A 20,158-nucleotide genomic window follows, 5' to 3' on the forward strand; every position below is an offset into this window, starting at 1 on the left:
CACGCGGCTGCTGAAGTTGGACGTTAGTAGATCATCAGATTCTGATAACTTGCACTGGGAGTTTTTAAAAGAGCTGATTGAAGTGTGGCCTGGAGAAGTTTGAGAAGGCTGAAAGAAAGCTAATATTATGCCAATATTTTAAAAAGGTAAATGGGAGGAGCCCGGTAATTTATAGGCCTGTCAGCCTGACATGGGCCTTAGACAAAAAATGGAGTGGCTGACAGAGCTGTTCCCTACCACTCTTTGGGGAGCCCCACCGCAGCTGCCCCCAGGGGCGGATGAGAGTTTTGCGGGGCCCAGGGCAGCACAATATCACAGGGCCTCCCCTTTGGAGAAAAAACAAAAAAGGGGTGTCCCCCCGTTCCCACTCCTCCAGAAGCCCCACACTGATGTGAGCTACCCCCTCCTCATCCCCTCTCCTAACACCTCCCTCTACACACCTGCCCTGCCTCTCTCCTTCTGGTGCTGGTCCCTCCCCTGCAGGTGTCTGCCCTTCTGCTTCATCCTCTGGCACCTTCACCTTCCCTTACCCCTGCACCCTCCTGGTGCCTCCCCCTTCTCTCACTGCCCCTGCGCCCTTTGCCTTCTTTTTCCCTGATGCCCACCCCCTCACCACCCTCTGCCCCCATTCCCCTCGTGCCCCTGTGCCCTCACACATGCCTTGCTCCATCCCCGCCTTCCTCACACCCACCCCTCCTTTCAAGCCTTCTCCCAGCACCTCCTCCCCCCTTTAGCCCCCAATGTCCTTACCCTCTCCTCTCCCGGCATCATCCTCTCCCCCTCCCACTAACACCTCCCCTCCTGCCCTTTTCCTCATTGTCTCCACTTGGCCCCCTGGCATTTGTCTCTCCTCCCCTTTCTTCTCCTGACCTGCCCCCCTCCCCTCAGCACAAGCCCCTTCCTCTGCCATCCACCTTCTGCCTTCCAGTGTGCAGGGCGGCTGTGGCTGTGGCCCCGGCCCAGGCTCCAGCCCACGTGCTGAACCGTGCGGTGCAATGCTGGGCCGCGCGGTTTTAAAGTCCCGGGCTGTGGCGTCACGCCACGCCCGGGCGTCTCTCCTCTCAGCTGTTGCGCAGCGTTTCAGCACACCATGCATGCGCTCCCTTGGCCCCACATGGCCCGTACTGGCCGGCGCCGGGGAATTTCAAAAGTGCGGGGCTGCAGCGCCCTGCCACAATCCCCCCCCCCCCCCCTCCAGCAGCCGCCAGCCGGCCCTTCGGCGGATGGCCCACCGGGAAATTCCCGGTATCCCGCCAGGCCAGTCCGCCCCTGGCGCTGGCGCGGAGCCTATTGAAGCATGGGGTCCGGGTCAACCGCCCCGCTCGCCCTGCCCTATATCCACCACTGGCTGCCCCACCTGTCTTATGGATGGGATAGTCCCTCATGTTGAGGTTAACCCATGAGACCAGGATTTGGGAGAAGGGTGGAATAGAGGGGTGGAGTCTGGAGTGGGGGATGGGTTGTCCCAGACTCTGCACCCCCTTAGGGAGAGACAGTCTTAGTAGCTGATATGGGACTAGATGAATAAAGAATTAAAGGATGATAATATAATTAAAGCCTGTCAACATGGATTTATGGAAGATACATCTTCTCAAACTAGCTATGTGTTTTTTGCAAATTAGAATTTTGATTGATAAAAGTAATAGTGCTGATATAGTTCTCTTAGACATCTGTAAAGCATGTGACTTGTTGCCTTGCAATGTTTTGATGAAAAAAACTTGAATGATACAGAATAATAGGCAAACATCAAATGGATTAAAAACTGGCTCAGAAACAGGTCTCAAAGTGTGCGTCTACACAGCACCATAAACTGCATAGCGCAAATTGCATAGCTTATTTCGAGTCTATTTCTAAATAAGCTATTTCAAGCCATCCCTTACTCCTTGTACAACGAGGTTTATGGGGTTGGCAAAATAGCACATCCACTATATTTCAGAATAGTGGACACATTCAAAAGATGTGGGGTAGCTATTTCGGGATACCTCTGGTATCCCAAAATAACTTTGATGTGTAGACATACCCAAATGTAATTATAAACAGGGAATCATCATCAATGGTGTATGTTTCTAGAGGGGTCCTTTAGGGATTGGTTTGGTCTGTATGCTATTCAACATTTTTGGCCACGCTCTGACAAAATATAAAATCATTGCTGATAAAGTTCACAGATGACACAAACATTGGGGCTGTATGTAAGAAAGCTGAAAGGTCACTGACAGAGAGTACTTGGATTTGCTTGGTAAACTGGACCCAAGCAAGTAACATGCAATTTAATAGTGCTAAATGGGAAAACAAACATTACATAACAACAAAGAATGTAGCCCACACCTACTGGATTCTGTGCTGGAAGCAGTGAATCTGAAAAAGATTTGGGAGTCATGCTGAATTATTATATGAACATGATCTCCCAATGCCATGCTGTGGCCAAAAGGACTAATGCTACCCTTGGATTTATAGACAGGGGAATCAACCTCTGTTTTTGTCAACTCTGGTGCAGCTGCAAATGGAATTCTGTGTCCTGTGCTGGTGTCTCCAATTCAAGATGTGCGTTGATACATTGGAGAGGGTTTTGAAAAAAGCCACAAAAACTGCAAAACATATTTTATAGGAAAGACCCAAGGAGCTAAATTTATTTTAAGGTAAGGGATGAGTTGACTTTATAGTTTGTAAGTACCTACATGAGGAACACGTATTTGATAATGGGCTCTTCAGTCTAACAGGCAAATGTATACAGCAGTGTTTCTCAAAGTGGGCTGTGGGTGCTCCTTGAGAAAGCTGCTAACGGGCCACTCCAGTTTGTTTATTTAACAGCTCTACTGCCATGGTGCCTCGTGGCCTCCATTATCTGTGATTCACTGTTTGCATCCAAGGGGAGCTGTGGGAAGTAGTGTGGCCTGGGCTGCTACTTCCTGTGGCTCCCCTTGGCTGCAATTGGTGAACTGCAGACAATGGGGGCCACGAGGCTCTGTGGCTGAGGACCTGTTAAGCAAACAAACTGGAGCGGCATGTTAGCAGCTTTTTCAAAAAGGGTCTGCAGCCCACTTTGAGAAACACTGATATACAATAATACAATCCAACGTGTGGAAGTTGAAGCTAGAAAAATTCATGCTGGAAAAATAAAGTGTGAATTTTTAGCAGAGTAATTAACCATTTGAACGATTTACCAAGCATTGTGGTGTATTCTCCATCACTGGCAATTTTTAAATCAATATTGGATGCTTTTCTAAAAGATATGGTAATATTCAATCAGGAATTACTTGGGGCAAGTTCTGTGGCCTAGCACAGGTCAGACTAGATACTAGATGATCACAATGATCCACTCTGGCCTGGGAATCTATTAATCTATGAGACAGTTGCAATCTCATTTTCAGTGTATTAAGATTTCCCCAGTAGGATTATCACATCTGCAAACACAGCCCCTTAGGAACCAGATTCATAAAACATTTGTTTCCTGAGAGCTTACTTCAAAGCCTCTTCTCTCTGCTACTCAGATCCTCAGGAGCCCTTGATTCAGATGCCAGAGGCAAACCTGCCATGGCAAAAAGATGCAGCTGTCACTGTTATGCACAGTCTGAATCCTACTCCAATTACCCATTTTTTGGCATCTCCTCTACAGTCTTGGGACCACAGAAAATCTGCCGTACTGTAAGAAGGGGTGGTTGTGAGTCAGTAGGAGGCACTCCTCCCTCTGAGGCTGTGAATGTCATGCTATGGTGTCAAGGAATGCAATGCTGCTAGAAGGGCTGTGTTTTCCAGAATGAGGCACAAAAACATGGCATGTCTACACAGCAGGGCTAAACTCGAAATAAACTACGCAACTTGAGCTATGCTAATTGGCTACGTCTAGACTGGCATGATTTTCTACAAATGCTTTTAACGGAAAAGTTTTTCCGTTAAAAGCATTTGCAGAAAAGCGTCCATGCAAATCTAGATGCTCTTTTGCGCAAAAAAGCCCTAATCGCCATTTTCGCGATCGGGGCTTTTTTGCACAAAACAAATCTGAGCTGTCTACACAGGCCCTTTTGCGCAAAAGCTTTGCGCAAAAGGACTTTTGCCCGAACGGGAGCAGCATAGTTTTTCCGCAAGAAGCACTGATTTCAGACAGTAGGAAGTCAGTGTTCTTGCGGAAATTCAAGCGGCCAGTGTAGACAGCTGGCAAGTTTTTCCAGAAAAGCGGCTGATTTTCCGGAAAAACTTGCCAGTCTAGACACAGCCATTGAGTAGTTTAAGTCAAAATAGCTTATTTCAACTTTTGGCACTGTCTACACAGCATTATTTCGAGGTAAAGCACTCTTCCTCTGACTTCCCTTACTCCTCATACAATGAGGATTACAGGAGTCGGAGTGAGCAGTCCTCCAGCTGTCTAGATGCAGACTATGTTATTTTGGAATAATATCAGTTATTCCAAAATAACGCTTCTGTGTAGACATAACCTCAGGGTTTAGATAACTTCCAGTCCTTGCAGACCCTGCATGGTGCTTGTTAGGATTCCCTGATGTGTGCACTGGACAGTTTCTAATTCAGGCAGTTACATTTTGTTTATGGGTGTTGTTCAAGGTTTGACTCTGATGTATATAATTTTGCCCCTGGTTAGCTGTACTACTTATTGAAGAAGGGCATATTAGCAAATCCCCCTCTGTCTTTTGCTGTGGCTGCTGGGCTGTTTGTTGATGAGTGAACACACTGGCTCTACCCAGATTAGAGCACATGAGCATAGTTGGGAACCTGATGGGGGACAGCTCTCCTGTTCAGAGCTCTGGGCGACATTTTATCCACATACTTCAAGAATGGGGAATGCTGAACAAAAGGTGCAGCAGGCACACTGATGAGACACTCTCAATCTAATTTGGGAGGAGACAAACTAAGGGATGACCAGGAGGAGGATACACCAAAGTGGAAAGGAAGAGAAAAATGAAGACATAGCTGGGAAGCAGAGGAGAGTGAACATGGAAGAGAGGTCTTTGCAACTCCTCACCCACCACTATAATATACATTGAGATTAATTTTGCTCTTAGCTATTTAGGGTGCATCTACACTGCACTCTAAACTTGAAATTGTCCGAGTCAGAACTACAACAATGGCTGCCCGTCGCAGGGAGCCATAGCCTGTAATACCTCTAAGGCTGGTATAGGGGGCTCTGTGAGGTGGAGTGTTTTCCATATAAGGGCATGTAAATTAATAATCTTCCCCTGCTCGCTCCACCCATTGCAGTGAAAGATCAGGCCTGCTACTCCACCCACTGCAGCAAAAACCAACCTATGGGGTGATAAGTTCACAGGCAATAAAACAGGCAGGCAGCCCCTCTCTCACTGGGGATTCGCATCGAGTGAATGCCTGGCCTGATCACCCAGACACCTTGCACCTCCCGCTCTCGAGTCTTACTGAGCGTACTCCGAGTTGGTCGACCCGAGTGGAGACAGTTTATGAGCATGCGACCGGTACTTGTGTTCCTGCTCTCTCCAGAACTGGTATAACACCCCCCCCCCCCCCGCCATCATCCCTATCCTAATTGATTTTTTAGTTGTCCTTATTGCTTGTCAAGTGACAGTGGCTAAAAAGTTACTAAGTTAGTTTATAAATAGTTGTGGTTTAGGTTTTTTACTGTTTCCTTGTATAAAGTTGTGTAAATAATCAGCCCTATGGACAATACCAGTGTTAATTCAACTGTTCCTAACCCCTGGGCAGTTATTGGGAATTATTGTGATTTAGAAAAGACTCAGGGAATTGTTTTGTGTTGTCTGGCAATCTGTTTAATTTTTGTTCTGATGATTGTCTGGCGTCATCAAAATAAAATCAGTTTGTGCTTTTTAAAACCCCCAGTTGTGGTCTCATCCTTTCCAGCATCCCTTCGAACCTCGTGTATTACGGGGACTGACAGAAATAAGATACACAATTTGCGTATCTTATTTCGATTTTATTTCAGAATAGCTTATTTTGAAATTTGGCATGTCTACACGGTACCAGATTTTGAAATAAAGCGCTATTTCGAGCCATCCCTTATTCCTTGGTTTACTGGGATGGCGATATCGCGCACCTGTTATTTTGAAAAATATTTTGAAATAACGGGCAGCTTGTGTAGATGCAGGGTAGCTGTATTCCAAAATAGCCTTGCAGTGTGGATGTATCCTTAGTGCTTAAAATAGATTGAAACAAGACACCAAAGAGGAGGAGCTGTGAGGGACCTCTTTGCAAGTCATGGAAAGGAGGAAGGCCTACACTTCACTTTCAGCAAAAAAAGGAGGGCTGTTCCCCCACCTCTAACTCTTTATGATTCCTGGATAAACATACGTGCTTGTCACATTGATTCCATGTAAGTTTAGTCACTGTACATGAACTAAAATAAAGTTAAACAAATAAAGGTGCAGTAACATAAACATTACACTGTACACTGATATCTCTAGATTCAGATATGTTTAAAGGAACACACATAAGGTTTGTAGGTACAGCATTTAATGTGTGTTGAAAAAAGTCTAGCAATTAAAGCAGAAAACTGGGAGATGGGAAACTTGAGTTCTGTTATGGTTCTTTACTAACTGTAAATCCTGCCTATAATCTGCATAGATCTCTTAACCAAAGCTTGGATCCAGACACCCCTAAACTTTGAGGCACCCTGGATCCAAACTGTTTACTACCTTTTTAATGGGAACATCACTCCCCACAACTTGTATGTTCTTGTTTCCCCCTCAGGAACATTGGGGTGATCATGATTAATGGAGAGGAAAGGCTCTGTATAATAATACTGTCAAAACACATTGCTATTATTTAGCGTTTACTACATCTTCCGTTTTCATTATGGTGCCAGGCAGCACAACGCTTTGCATAGGAGTTAAGAGTCTGCCAGCATTTCCTTTAAAACACCTTGAACCAAATTTTTCTCTTGTATAGCATCAGTGAAGTTAATAGCATTACTCCAGTAATGGTTCTAGGTCTCTTTTTTTTTTTTTTTTTTTAAAGCTTAGCATATACACTTTACATAGTGCTGAATCATGGTTACAAGATCTTAGACAAGAAATGAAAAGGAATGGAAGTTTTTCCAACCACTTGGACATTTCTGAATTATAGCATAATAATAGTGTAATATATATTATATAATATACATTATAGTGTAATATAGTAATAGTGTAATAGTATTATAATAGTGTAATTTAATATTTACTAATTAGTTTACAATTTTGTGCTTCCATAATTCACAATAACAAGTTAACAACCAATCTTACTTCTCCGCACCACCCAAAATTACCTATGCAAGAAGAGCTCAGGCCTGGGTGTGTGAGGAGGGACTCAGGCTGGGGTATGTGTGGATGAAGAGAATGCAGGGGGCAAGGGTGCTATTTAAGGAGAATGGAGGGGGCTGAAGATCCATACCCCAGATTTGTACTAGAAGTAGGGATGTAATAGTGTAGTCATTTAACCGATAAGCAAAAGCTTATTAGTTAATGGTATAGACCAGTGGTGCATAACCTTTTTTGATCTGTGACCCCCGCGCTGCTGGGGCCGCCAACTGCTGGGCCCAGCCCCCGGCTGGCCAGCCAGATCTAGGCGCTGTGCTGTTTGCCTGCACCCAGCCCCCAGCTGGCCGGATCTAAGCACCGCTCTGCATGACCTCCAACAGCAGGTCCCAGCCCCCGGCCGGCCAGATCCATGCCACATGGCCGCAAATGGCAGGGCACAGCCCCCGGCCAGCTAGATATAAGCGCCACAACCCCCTGGGAAGACATCCGCAACTCTCTTGGGAGTCGCAACCCACGGTTTGCGCACCACTGGTATAGATTACATGCATTTCCCCGCCCACACACAGACACCCCTGCCAGTAAATTTTTGAGCAGGCCAGCAGCCTGGCTCAGTCCTGGCTTGCGACAGGTCCAGGACCTACTCCTGCTGCAACTCTGCATTTAAAATGTATTAGGAGCTGGGCAGGTAGGCAGCTCAACTCAGTTCTCTCCAGCCAGGAGAGAGAAATGCACATGGGCTGCGTGCTTTGCTCTCACTCCCTGAGGGGAAGAGGAAGAGCAAGAGCAAGCAGCCTCCGCTTATGAATTTCGGGGGTGGGGGGTTTCGGCTCCTGTCCTACCCTCCCTAAATGGCACTCTGGGGGGTTGGGGCTGTGGCAGTCCCTGACTGGTGCAGGGGCGCACCCCCAGCCAGCCCCTTTCACCAGCCTGCTTGCTGCTTAGGAGGAAGCTTTGGAAGCCCAGCAGAGAGCTGTAGACGAGTGGCCCAACCAGCCTGTTTTCCCTTGTTGGAGTGGGGTCCTGGGGCACACCGGTTACTTTCACCTCCACTCACCACACAGCTTTAAGGTAGAGAAGTATCCTTCCAGTTAGGAAAATGAGGCATAGAGAGTTGCACTGACTTGCACAAAATTACTTAGTTCTGTCTGTGAGAGAATTGTGGCTGGAACCCAGATCTCTAGACTCCCAATTATCTGTCTTACCCAAAAGGGATCCTCCCCCTTAAAAATCAATTCTTGCTAGACAATGGGCCAGAAGTGCAATGCATAAGTTCTGTGCTTTCACCTAATATTCCATAGTCTGTCCTCCCTTGATCTGCTTTTCTCTCCCTCCACAAAAAGCACCAGATCATCTACAATAACAAGACACATGGCAGTGGAATTTTGAAATAGAGCTTAAGCCTTAAGTGAGCCAGGGTCTCCATTGTAGATGGTTGCTCTAGAGGATTTAAATATTGTCCATAAACATTTGTATGAATTTAAAACTCGGTCCCAAGACAAGTGGATTATATTCACTGCTCAAGTAAACAGATGCAATCCCTTTCTAAACCACTAAGCCAATGGGAATTTACCTGAATGTATGTATTCTCTTCTGATTAGTTTCCCACACCTTAATCAGAGGCATAGTATCTAAAGTCTTGACTACAAGGGGAAATTAACTGGCAGAGCTACAGTGAAATAGCTATTCTGGAATAATTTCTCTGTATGGACATTATCTCAAAGGAAAATAAATTTACTGTGGAATAATCACTCTGCTTTGGAAAAGGAGTAATTATTCTGAAATATTTTTGTTCTAGAATAGAGTATTCATATGGATGAGTTATTCATTTATTCTGAACTAGCTAAATTATATTGGACTAGCTATATAAGAATAGATATTCCTCTATAGCTATGCTAGGAAATTATACCATTGTAGATAAGGCCTTACCATGTATATTTTCCATAGTCTGAAAACTAAGACCATTTGGCTTGTTATTTTACTAGTTTCAGTAGTCTTCTTTCTTGTCTTTTTTAGGATTAAGAAGATTTGACCCCCATATTTTCACCTTAGCTAGAACATCTGATTTTGTTGTTTAATACAGGCGATGTTCAGTTTTCTTGACATTGAACTGGATCTTGTCATTAGTGCCTTTTGCCCATATGTAACATTTTGTTTCTCTTTCACAATGGTCAGTAACTTACAGCCTTTGCATTTACTTCTTTCTTTCCCTGTCTAGACAGGCTTTTTAGCTAACTAGTGTGATTTTGTTTATCTCTCATTTCAACAGCAGCACCACATTTCACCCCTCCCCCCTTCTTGTAAACAGTTTTTTGTTTGACACAGTCTGTTCTTCTGGTGACAAAAACCACATCCTTCCACTAGTTAACAAACATTAAATTTCCCTGCTGGAGCCATATGGAAACCCAACAGAGGACATGGGGAGCAGGTCAACAAAATTTTCAGTTCTTCCACATTAACTTTATTTTGGATGTTCTCCATCCACTCTGTCAGCTCCTTAGCGCCCAGTTCAGCAAGTGTGCGGGTATTTACATTTACATGTGTGACACTCTTCCTTTGTGGCTTATATCCTTGATCAAGGCCACTCTATGCAACTGCCTTCTGGCTCAACTATAGCCTCTCACTTGTGGCTTTCTCCTGCACAGTAGGACTTTCCTCAATGGGTGAACTCCCAACACGGACACAGCTATGCTCAGGACTCTTGGCAGCAGGTGGTCTGAGGCTTTACCATTCATGGCACCTCTCCCTGTGGTTTTGGAGTTTTCATTATTGCTGCTCTCTCACTGAAGAGATTGCTGTTACTTACACATCTGCTTATTCAAGCCTATCTTCATGAATCTAATTCAGGTTTCTAGCCTGATTGACCCATTGCTACCTCTTAATCCTTGCTTTCATCTGGAAATCTGTTCTACAAGCCTCTCAATACACTAAAGAATTTTATGTAGCCAGTATGGCTATTTACACTACACTTCCGATGTCAGCTTAGCTATGTATTCTTCCTTTTAAAGACCCAAACAGCTATCTGTCACGGAAAAATAAAAGTTTTACCTATACAAAAATTAAAACTGATTTTGCTACTCCTCCTAAATTATGGAGCAGGAATACACTGTGGATTTCACATAACTTTCAAAGGAGAAAAGACAAAACTCAGAGTGAAACCGCTACCATTTCATTTAAGCTCCATGCATTGCTTATGGATTTGTAAAGAATAGTATTTGTGAGGTTTTATTCAACTTAGAATCCTACCATGTGGCCATGAGAAATGGGCTTGATCAGTAAAATTCTGATTTTGATTGTATAAAAACCAGGAAATTCAGTGTTGGGGTTCCCATAGCAATAGGAACTCTTTGCTGCTTTGCGCATATTCATTACTTCAGAAAGTTGGTATGAGCTTTCCACTAATGACAGCAGGATGATCCTACTGAGCATACCCAGGGAGCTGAGTGCCAGGAACACATGGCAGGAGTATCCCAGGCAGATTGACAGCAGGCATCCTGGTGACAGGATGAAGACTGCCTTACATATGAAAACATGCAGGGTAGCTGTAAAAGTGAACAGCTCTGAGTGAGAGCATAGTGCCTTCCTCAGGAGCAGAATGGTCCCCACCCCCAAACCAGGAGATCTGGTTTTATTAAAGCATGAGCAAAAAATCTGGGGCCCATGCATCAAGCTACCAGTTGCATATACCACACCCACGGAAGGCCCTTGGGGAGCTCTCACTAATACCATCACTTCCTTTGAAAGAAGGAAGGCAAACAGAATAAAAAAGGAAAGACAACAAAGACTATCCAATGATTATCATATCCACATACAGCTTTAAAAGATTCATGCCATTATCTAGTATATATTGAATTTTTTTCAGTCAATTGTTTCTCTGTAGTGATCTGCTTTCTTTTAGTACCTCCTCTTCCTCTCCCACATTTTCTTTTCTCTTTCCAATGTTCTCTCCTTTTTCTTCTTTTTATACTTCCCTTCTACTCCCTCATTTCTGCTCTCCATTTTATAGTATTCTCTCCTCCTGTTTAATTCTTCCTTTCTCATATGTCTGCTCTTTCCTTTTACTGTGATCCTCATTTATCTGGATCTCTCTCTCTACTTTCTATTCCCTCTGTCCATATCCCATATCTCAGCATAAAGGAAGGGTGCACAAGTGCTTGATGCATCTCCTCCAGGCATAGGCAGGATATTTAATATTTGGCTTGGGAGCAGTAGTATGGTCTGCTGTGTAATAAGGAGAAGAAAACTGAATGTAGTACTTACAAGCTGAGCTCAAGCATCTCACTATTCATCAATGAATTCCTGGAGGAGAATAATATTTTTTTCATAAATAAGCAGTAGCAGCTTACAGAGGGGCATATTGTTTAGCTCCCCAGGATACTTTGTGTGCTGTAGTCTGTTAGAGTCCATTGCTTAAGAGAGTTTTGTAGATAAAAGCTAAGTTTATTCATCAACTTTGAAAATCAGGTTGCTTATTTAGGTGTTTAAATATGGACTTAATTTTGGCTTTTATGATTTGCTCAAGGTCTTTTCCTGACAGTGCTGGGAAGACTGACCAATTTTCTAACCTCCCCATTCCTGGTGCTACACAGTATTGCTTCAGGTGATCAGATGTAAGTAGAATATGCTAACTGGTTACAATTAAGTTTACCTAATCAGAAAGACTTCAAGCAAATTGTGAAATCACCCAGGCTGTGTCTACACTGGCAAGTTATTCCGGAAAATCAGCCGCTTATCCGGAAAAACTTGCCAGCTGTCTACACTGGCCGCTTGAATTTCTGGAAAAGCACTGACGATCTAATGTAAAATCATCAGTGCTTTTCCGGAAAAACTATGCTGCTCCCGTTCGGGCAAAAGTCTTTTTCCAGAAAACTGTTCCGAAAAAGGACCAGTATAGACAGCACAGTAGTGTTTTCCGCAAAAATGCCCCGATCGCGAAAATGACGATCGGGGCTTTTTTGCAGAAAAGCGCGTCTAGATTGGCCACGGACGCTTTTCTGGGAAAAGTGCTTTTCCGGAAAAGCGTCCTGCCAATCTAGACGTGCTTTTCCGAAAATGCTTTTAACGGAAAACTTTTCCGTTAAAAGCATTTCCGGAAAATCGTGACAGTGTAGACGTAGCCCCACAGTGTGATTCTGATACCTGTCCTGGGGCAGAGAGTTTCATGAGTGAAGTAGGCCCTAGCAGTGAGAAGGCCTTGTCTCTACCTGGTTCATTTGTTGTCCATTGTACATGGGAATGGAAAGAAAGGATAAACCAGTTGATGGATGCTTTGGGGGTATGGTACCTCAAGGTGATTGATGGCTGGTTCACAATAATCCTTCTCCTAGATTTCTAGTATGTAGGCTTTTATAGATCACAAATAAGATGTGGCAGACAGTGCATATCATAGAGGGCAGTTGTACTTAGATGGAGTAAGCAGGCAACTGCATTCTTCAGCTACTGCAGTTTCTGGATTAATTTCAAGGGAAGCCCAAGAAGTAGAGAATTTAATAATCTGGTATGATTACTGTGAGCTCTGATACAAGAGATCATCCCTATGTGCAATTTACTAACATGTGATCAAGTACCTTCCTGATTCAGGCTCATAATGAAATCCACACAGAGGGGCTATGTCTATACTGCAAGCTTTTTGCGCAAGAACTTTTTGCGGAAGAGCTCTTCTGCAAAAAGTTCTTACGCAAGAGCACATCCACACTGCCATGTGCTTTTGAGCAAGAGATGTGCTCTTGCGCAAGAAAGCTCTGATGGCCGTTCTGTGAATGGAGATCAGAGCACCTGTGCTTTTTCCGATGGGGATTTCTTGCGCAAGAAACTCCTGTTGTCCGTCCACACACATCTTTTTGCACAAGAGCTCTTGCTCTTATTCCTTGTAGAAAGAAGAATAACTCTTGTGCAAAAAGCCCTGTCTTCTGACAATTTACTGTATTTTTTCTTGTGCAAAAACACACTTGTAGAGTGGATGCTCCACGAGTTTTTGCGCAAAAACAAATGTTTTTGCACAAAAACTCTGCAGTGTACACATAGCCTCATTCATGAAGGCCTGAATCTGAGTCAAACTGTGCAAAGATTGAAGAAGACTTTAAGGGCCCAATCTTGCAAACCTGGTGCATGTTCAATTCCTGCTGAAGTCAATTGACATTTTATACCTGTTGGATTTGTGGCTCTGGATCTTATTAAAGTCACTATTTTCTGGTAGCCTGTCTCATGGATGTACAAAATAGATAAGTGGCTCAAATGAATGTCCAGCTCTGGCAGATCTGGTGGTGTTTTGGGTTGTTTTTTTTTTAGCAGTGAGCTTTTACTACTTGTTTTGCAATTTTAGGGGGAGCTTTCAAAACCAGAAAGGGAAATTAGGCACCCAACTCTCATTGACAGTCAGTGGAAGTTGGGGACCTACCTTCCCTTTGTGCCTTTGAAAATTTCCTCTCTATATTTGACTTGCTACAGGAGCACCTGTACTCAAGTCTGGATTGGCAATTGTCCAGAATCCTGAGGGTCACAACTAGTTTGCATTAAATGGAGTAGATTACAGCCACAATATTTTGATCATAAAGGTGCAGCATGGAAAGTCCACAGATTCCAGCACTGGATGAATGATACTGCTGCCAGGGACCTACAGTTTCCACGGGCTGAACATCAAAATTAAGCATCAGGACAGCAGCCAGCTTCATTGTAGAACTCTGCTTACAAGCTGCACTTTGGCCACTGCTGATTTAATAGATTTGAATAAGCAGATGGTCAGGTAAGAAAATATTAGCAGACATGCTTGCGTGTTTGTGTTTCACACTTCAAAGGACCTGACAAAGCCTGGTTAGCTCTTCCTTTAAAAATCAATTGAGCAAGATGTATCTCCCTGTGCTCTATAGTATGGATGTTAAATGGATTAAGTCTAGTGTGGGTTGCACAGCTTTATTTTTTTGCCTTGCGAGGATCATGTTAAATCCGGGGTTTTAGACCTTTTGCGTTCACTCATGTAGATACATGGCAGGAAATTACACAATTTAACCTATGTCCTGAAATAAAATATTCTTTTGTGTTCTGGTTTAGAATCAAACACATAATTCTTTGTGATTTTCCTTTTAAGTAGTAGAACAGAAGAAAGGCTATAGGGACTCCAAAATGCAGGAGTCATCAAAAAGATGTGTAAAGTTATTAGATATATTGTCACAATTTTTGTTAATTTATTTTATTTTTATTTCAGTGAAAACAGTTTTTGTTGTTGTAATTTGTTGAATATAAACACTTTCCTGAAATTTCTGTAACCTAAACTTTGCAGCATTGTTCCAGGGCATAAGAATCAGACAATAAAACTTTGTACTAGGATTTCATTTTATAGCTTATTTTTGTACAAGGCCCCAAAGTAGGTGGTTTGATGAAGAAAAAGAAAAGAAACTAGAGAGAAAATTGAAACAGGCCAAACAGTTTTCATTGGCCAAGATGAATAAAAAGTATAATGGGAACAATCAGTATCAGTAGTAAAAAGTAAGTTAGATTTTTACACATTGGTTTAGTTTTAATAATTTGAAATAGTATTAATAGACTTAAGGTATATTTTTAAATACAGACTTTTTAATCAGATAGTATCCTTCCAAGTTTATGGCAAAGAAAAGCTGTCTCTAAAATAAGAAAAAGAAACAACTGAACAATACATAAGTTAATATAATCTGACTCAGATCATCTTATTAGAAGACTGTTTCACATCTCTTTAACTCCATTCATTCTGAAGGACTTTCAAGCATTCCTCCTCTCTGTTACTCAGGTCCTTCCAGGGCTCAGATGTGCAAGTTTGGCACTGTTGTTGGATTCATTCAGAACTCCACTTCATCATTCCTTTGATTATGGAGCTAATGTGCTGTTATGAACAGAAAAAGAAGCCATGCACAAAGTAATTATTTTGGTATTAAATAAATCTGGGTCCCACAAATTAAATTAAAACCAATTGTCACATAATCACATACATAATTACTATAATAGCCACATATGTCAGAGATTGAAAAGAATGTGTAAGGATAATTTAGCTCACCTTATTGCCAATGTAGGTTGTCCCAGTATACTTTCTAATGCTTTGTCCAGCAAGTCTTAAATATTTCAAGCGGTGGGACTTCTATTATGTCTTTTGGGCAACGAGACCACGGTCTAACACGGAGCTACTCAACATGCGGCCTATGGGGGGGCCCGTTTGTTTGCGGCCCACAGTGTGGTTTGGGTTTACGCAGGGCTCAACAGGCAGCCTGCGGGTGAAATCCTTTGAACATGGCCTCCACTGGGAACATGCTCCACAATGGCAAGTTAATATAATGGTCTTGTGTTGATATGCGTTTAGTAGTTAAATTCCTGGACTGTCATTGCTCACTAAAAGTGCTGTTATATGGGTGGAAATCAGGTAAATATTGCATTTTATTAATATCAGCAGAAGTGACTTAAATGGGGCCTGCGTGTTGTGTAGTCTTGCCTTAATCTTTGTATTCATGCCAGGCAGCGTGAAAGAAGCTATTTGCATATATTTGCATATATATTTGCATGTATTTGCAACCACACTTAAGTTGCGGCCCTTGGCACGTGCTGTATCATTGTGGCCCCTGGGGCTTCCAAAGTTGAGTAGCCCTGCTCTAACTGATGTTACCATTAAAAAAGGATGTATAGCCAAATGTATGCCGCAGTTCTTATTGTGTTTGTACGTAGCATAGTCTAACATCATCCTCTGCAATTTATTTTGATCTGACTGTTGCAGTTATCACCACAAAGAACTGCTTCTGTCCTTATGTACACTCTACCCAAAAATGCCAGCTATTTGCACATTAGTCTTCACGGATATTTTACAGTAGACCCTCACATAAAATTTCCTTCAATTTGGCCTTTAAATAGGTATTTTTTGCCTACTGAAAAGATACCTTCAAGTAAATTTGGTGATGCAAACCTCTCATTGTCATAATAACTGCAAAACTGAGTCTCCAGAAAGAGATCCCGAGTCAGAGAGAAGTTAGTGATACAAAGCAGTTAAAGGGTAATCACAGCAGAGAGTAGCAAAGGACTGGCAAACTCTTCTGTCAAGTCTAGAACAAATCCTTCCAGGGTAGGTTTGAGGAATATTGGAGGACAACTTTGGGAGGCTCACACTGCTACTAACATACTGTACCTGTCCCACGGACACATAGAAGTCTTCAGGGTGGGTAGTTTGTTTCTTTTCATCAGCAACCTATTCATCTCTGAAAGAATGAACAGTTGCTTACAGATACAGGCAGTCCCCGGGTTACGTACAAGATAGGGACTGTAGGTTTGTTCTTAAGTTGAATTTGTATGTAAGTCGGAACTGGTACATATTGTAGGGGAAACTCTAGCCAAACATTTCTCCAGAGCTCAGTTTTATTCTCCCACACCTCACTTCCCTCAGTCCTTTATTCTCAAGCTGAGGTGTCTGCTGAGAAAAGCCGCTCCGCGTCTCCCTGGTCTGCTGGGGGGGGGGGTGCTAGCTTCACGTCTCCCTGGTCTGCTGGGGGGAAGCAGCTAGTGCGGGGTTGCCTCACCCCGTTTGTAAGTAGGGATCCGATGTAAGTCGGATCCATGTAACCTGGGGACTGCCTGTATAAGCATGGAGGAAAGACTGCTGCCATGTAAAGATTCCTTTACAGTATCTTGCAATGGGCTAAGTACCATTTTAATGGACTGTGTGTGGTAGTTTTTGGAACATAATTTAGATTGGAGGGGGCTGTTACAAAAGGGTACTTGGGGCTAAAGTAGCAAACAAGTATGATAATGACCCTGTAGCCTCCTGCTTACTTATCTTGAGTACTGAAATAATTTCTCAAAGAAAGAACCTCAGTGGAAAAAAAACTACTTGGGGACCAGTAACTTCTTACTTTACACTGCCATGTTGAAGAACTGGATGTGAAAGTGGGACCCAGGTTCCTGTGCTGAGGAGTGAGGGTTTGCAAAGGATATGGAGCTTTTTTCTTCTTGGCCACCATTTTGAATTTGGCCCAGATCCATAATGACCAAAAATGTCTACCATCTAATGGCTCATCGGTGGTCTTTGTGAAATAAGCTTGGTCGTTTCCCTTTCAGTTCTGAGGAGACAATCCTGTGCCTGTTGTATTTAATGTCCAAACTCCCACTGATTTGCAGGCTACATTCCCAGAACTAATTGGCAGTCACAAGAGAGGCCAAAGAATGAATGTGAATGCAACTCTGAGTCATAATGTGTGGCTTGGCCTTATGTTTACTAACAATTAAGGATAAAATACTGAATCTCCCCCTCTCCCTCCCAGTCCCCAGTCAGGTATGAGATCGATTGTGGAGGTGAGGGAAAGGGTGCAGTTTATACAGCTGCTGCATGTACCTGCTCTATGAACAAAAAGAGGATGTCAGTTTTCAAAGGTGTAGGCCCAGCACTTCCTGTGACCATTACTTTCTGTGAGTTTTCTTGATCAATGTGTAACACTCAATGTGCTTTAAATTAAACAGGGTAGAATAAGAAAACTCTACAGATCGGGGTTATGATAGTCCTGAAATCCCACATTGATCACTTTTTAAATGTGGGGAAGTTTGTATGTGGGCCTGAACATCAGAGCTCCAGATCCATAGGCATAAACACCAGGCCCAGGTATCATACTGCAGCCTGGGCCCACTTCTGAGCAATATGTGTGCTGTACAAACCACACTTGGCTTTTTTCCTAACGTGCAGAAATGGTCACAGTAAGAGTTCCTTAATCAGGAGCTGTTCAAACAGATCTGGTCATGACACAAAATAGTGTTCATGGAAATATGCATCTCAAAACGTTAAGGGCACAAATCTTCATCCACACTCAGCAAATACACTTTCCTACAGGGTAACAAATCTCTTTGAAATGTTCATGTTACTTAGGTTAAATCTACACAATTAAGTCTAAGCCTTTCACACTTTCTCTTTTAATCCATTAGATTTATTTACCAAAAGACTTGTAAACACTGTGCAGATATGCCCAGCCAACCAAGCAGCCATGTCTGAGAGCGCCGTTAGAATGAAACTAAAATCCTGCATTTATTGACCACAAACTATTGACTTGTATTAAAGCTGTCAGTCCCTTATATTTCATTCCTTGCCGCCACCTTAAATCCCCTGTCTGACATTTTAAATGCACCATGTAGATTCCAATACACATTTCACAGAAAGAGCTATTATAAAATTCCTGACTTTTCTTGTTTGCATGACAAAGAGAGAATGGCAAATCCTGCAATTGGCGGAGATAATCACTATCCTGTGAAAAGCCTGCAATCCACATCCCTTTTTTAAGCTGAGCTTCAACTGTGTTTGCTCAATATTTTTATTGTACACGTAGAGCCTAAAAATCTGCTTCCAATACACATTTGACAACGAAGAGGCCTCGACCTAATAGGCTGGACACCAGCCATGAGGGAAGTTATTTTTCTTATCAGAATCAAGATTTTTCGTGCTTTGTAACTTTCACTTTCCATACTAGTACTTGTTTCAGTAGCTCTTACTAAAGACTTGAACAAGGACTTGAACAAGGACTTGAACAAGGACTGGGTAAGATAGATAAGGGTTTCAGGATCATGCCTTCTGACTGGTTCAAATTAAAATCAGAATGCATGGACTTTAAGTATTTTACAACTGGTGACTCTTCTCACTTCCAAAACTCCCCCAACTTCAAGGTTATGAGTTCATCAATGGAAATGATGAGGCCAGAACTCCCCCACATGCCACCTGTCCGCCCCTTCCCGCACTCCCAGCTGAGTTGTCAGTGCCCCTTACGGCACTGGCTCTGCTGCCAGACCTCCCTTTCTCTGGGCTCTGTGGTCCAGCAACATCCGGACCACAGATGTCCTTGGACCACAGAGCCCAGGATGAGTCAGACCAGGGAGTCCTGATTAAGGGAGGTACAACCTGTACTGACAAATTTCTCACTTTCTCATTTCTACCATATAATTATAAAATAAATTGATTGAAATATAAATATTGTACTGACATTTAAGTGCACAGTGTATATACAGCAAGATAAAGAAGTCATTGTATGATATTAATATGCAACTCACTGCTAATGCCTTACCATTCCATGCTAGTATTATGTAACTTAATGGCTCTCAACCTTTGCTAGTGCTTTTTATGTAGCCTATTAAATATCTAGATGAGTTGATGTATCCCTCGAAAACCTCTGCATACCCCCAAGGTTACACACATCCCTGGTTGAGAACCACTGATGTAACTCAAAAGTTTGCAGCCCTATGTACCAGGGTTCAAAAACCAACATTACATTTAAATTGTGAAGCAGTGTGGAAGGCTGGAAAGGCTGCAAGAAAGGGCCAATTTCCTACAAACCCATTTTACACTTGCAAACACAACTCATGTAAGTAGTCCTGCTGAAGTCAGGAGGACCAGAATTGTGAGTTGCAATTCATGAAAGCGTGTGCCATAACAAAATTGTTAGTCTGTAAGGTGCCACCGGACTCCTTGTTTTTGCTGTAACAGACTAACATGGCTGCCTCTGAAAACTGAGCACACTGCTAGTGTTTAAACAAACCAAATACTTAGTGTATATTATCATATTCATAAATAGAATCTGTACTGTCTCAAATTTTTGTTTGGAAGTCTGGACATAGGTCTGAATTTTATGGGCTCTCCTATCCATTACAACATAATGGCGAATTTAAGGCTATACAGAGAGCTGCTTATGAAAAGCCTTTGGAGGCAATTTGGACAGTTACTGAAGATTTTTTTTAACTAATCTTATCCTTTATTTAGTAAAGAACCCTTTTCAAAATGTTCTGTTCCCTTCCTTTACCCTCTTGCAGCAGAAGGCTGTATGAAACTTAGGTTTATGTAATCTATAGATGGGCCAAAAGAAGGTGGTTTTATTTTGATTTGACAGAACCTCAGTATTAGGTCCTCAAACCAGGCCCTATTCAGGGAGTCGTGTTGTCGTCTCCCCCCCCCCCCC

General features: G+C 42.8%; 1 long non-coding RNA gene across 1 annotated transcript; it reads left to right on the forward strand.

Moving 5' to 3' along the window:
• The first annotated feature begins 9 nt into the window (after positions 1 to 9).
• LOC149525177 (uncharacterized) lies at positions 10 to 20,129 on the forward strand. The gene is made up of 3 exons (XR_016349265.1): positions 10 to 146; positions 11,749 to 11,836; positions 13,781 to 20,129. It is a non-coding gene; the product is annotated as an uncharacterized LOC149525177 (long non-coding RNA).
• Positions 20,130 to 20,158: the final 29 nt, after the last annotated feature.

Source organism: Pelodiscus sinensis, chromosome 3 (assembly GCF_052426305.1).
Source record: "Pelodiscus sinensis isolate ZL-2025 chromosome 3, ASM5242630v1, whole genome shotgun sequence".
Lineage (NCBI taxonomy): Eukaryota > Metazoa > Chordata > Testudines > Trionychidae > Pelodiscus > Pelodiscus sinensis.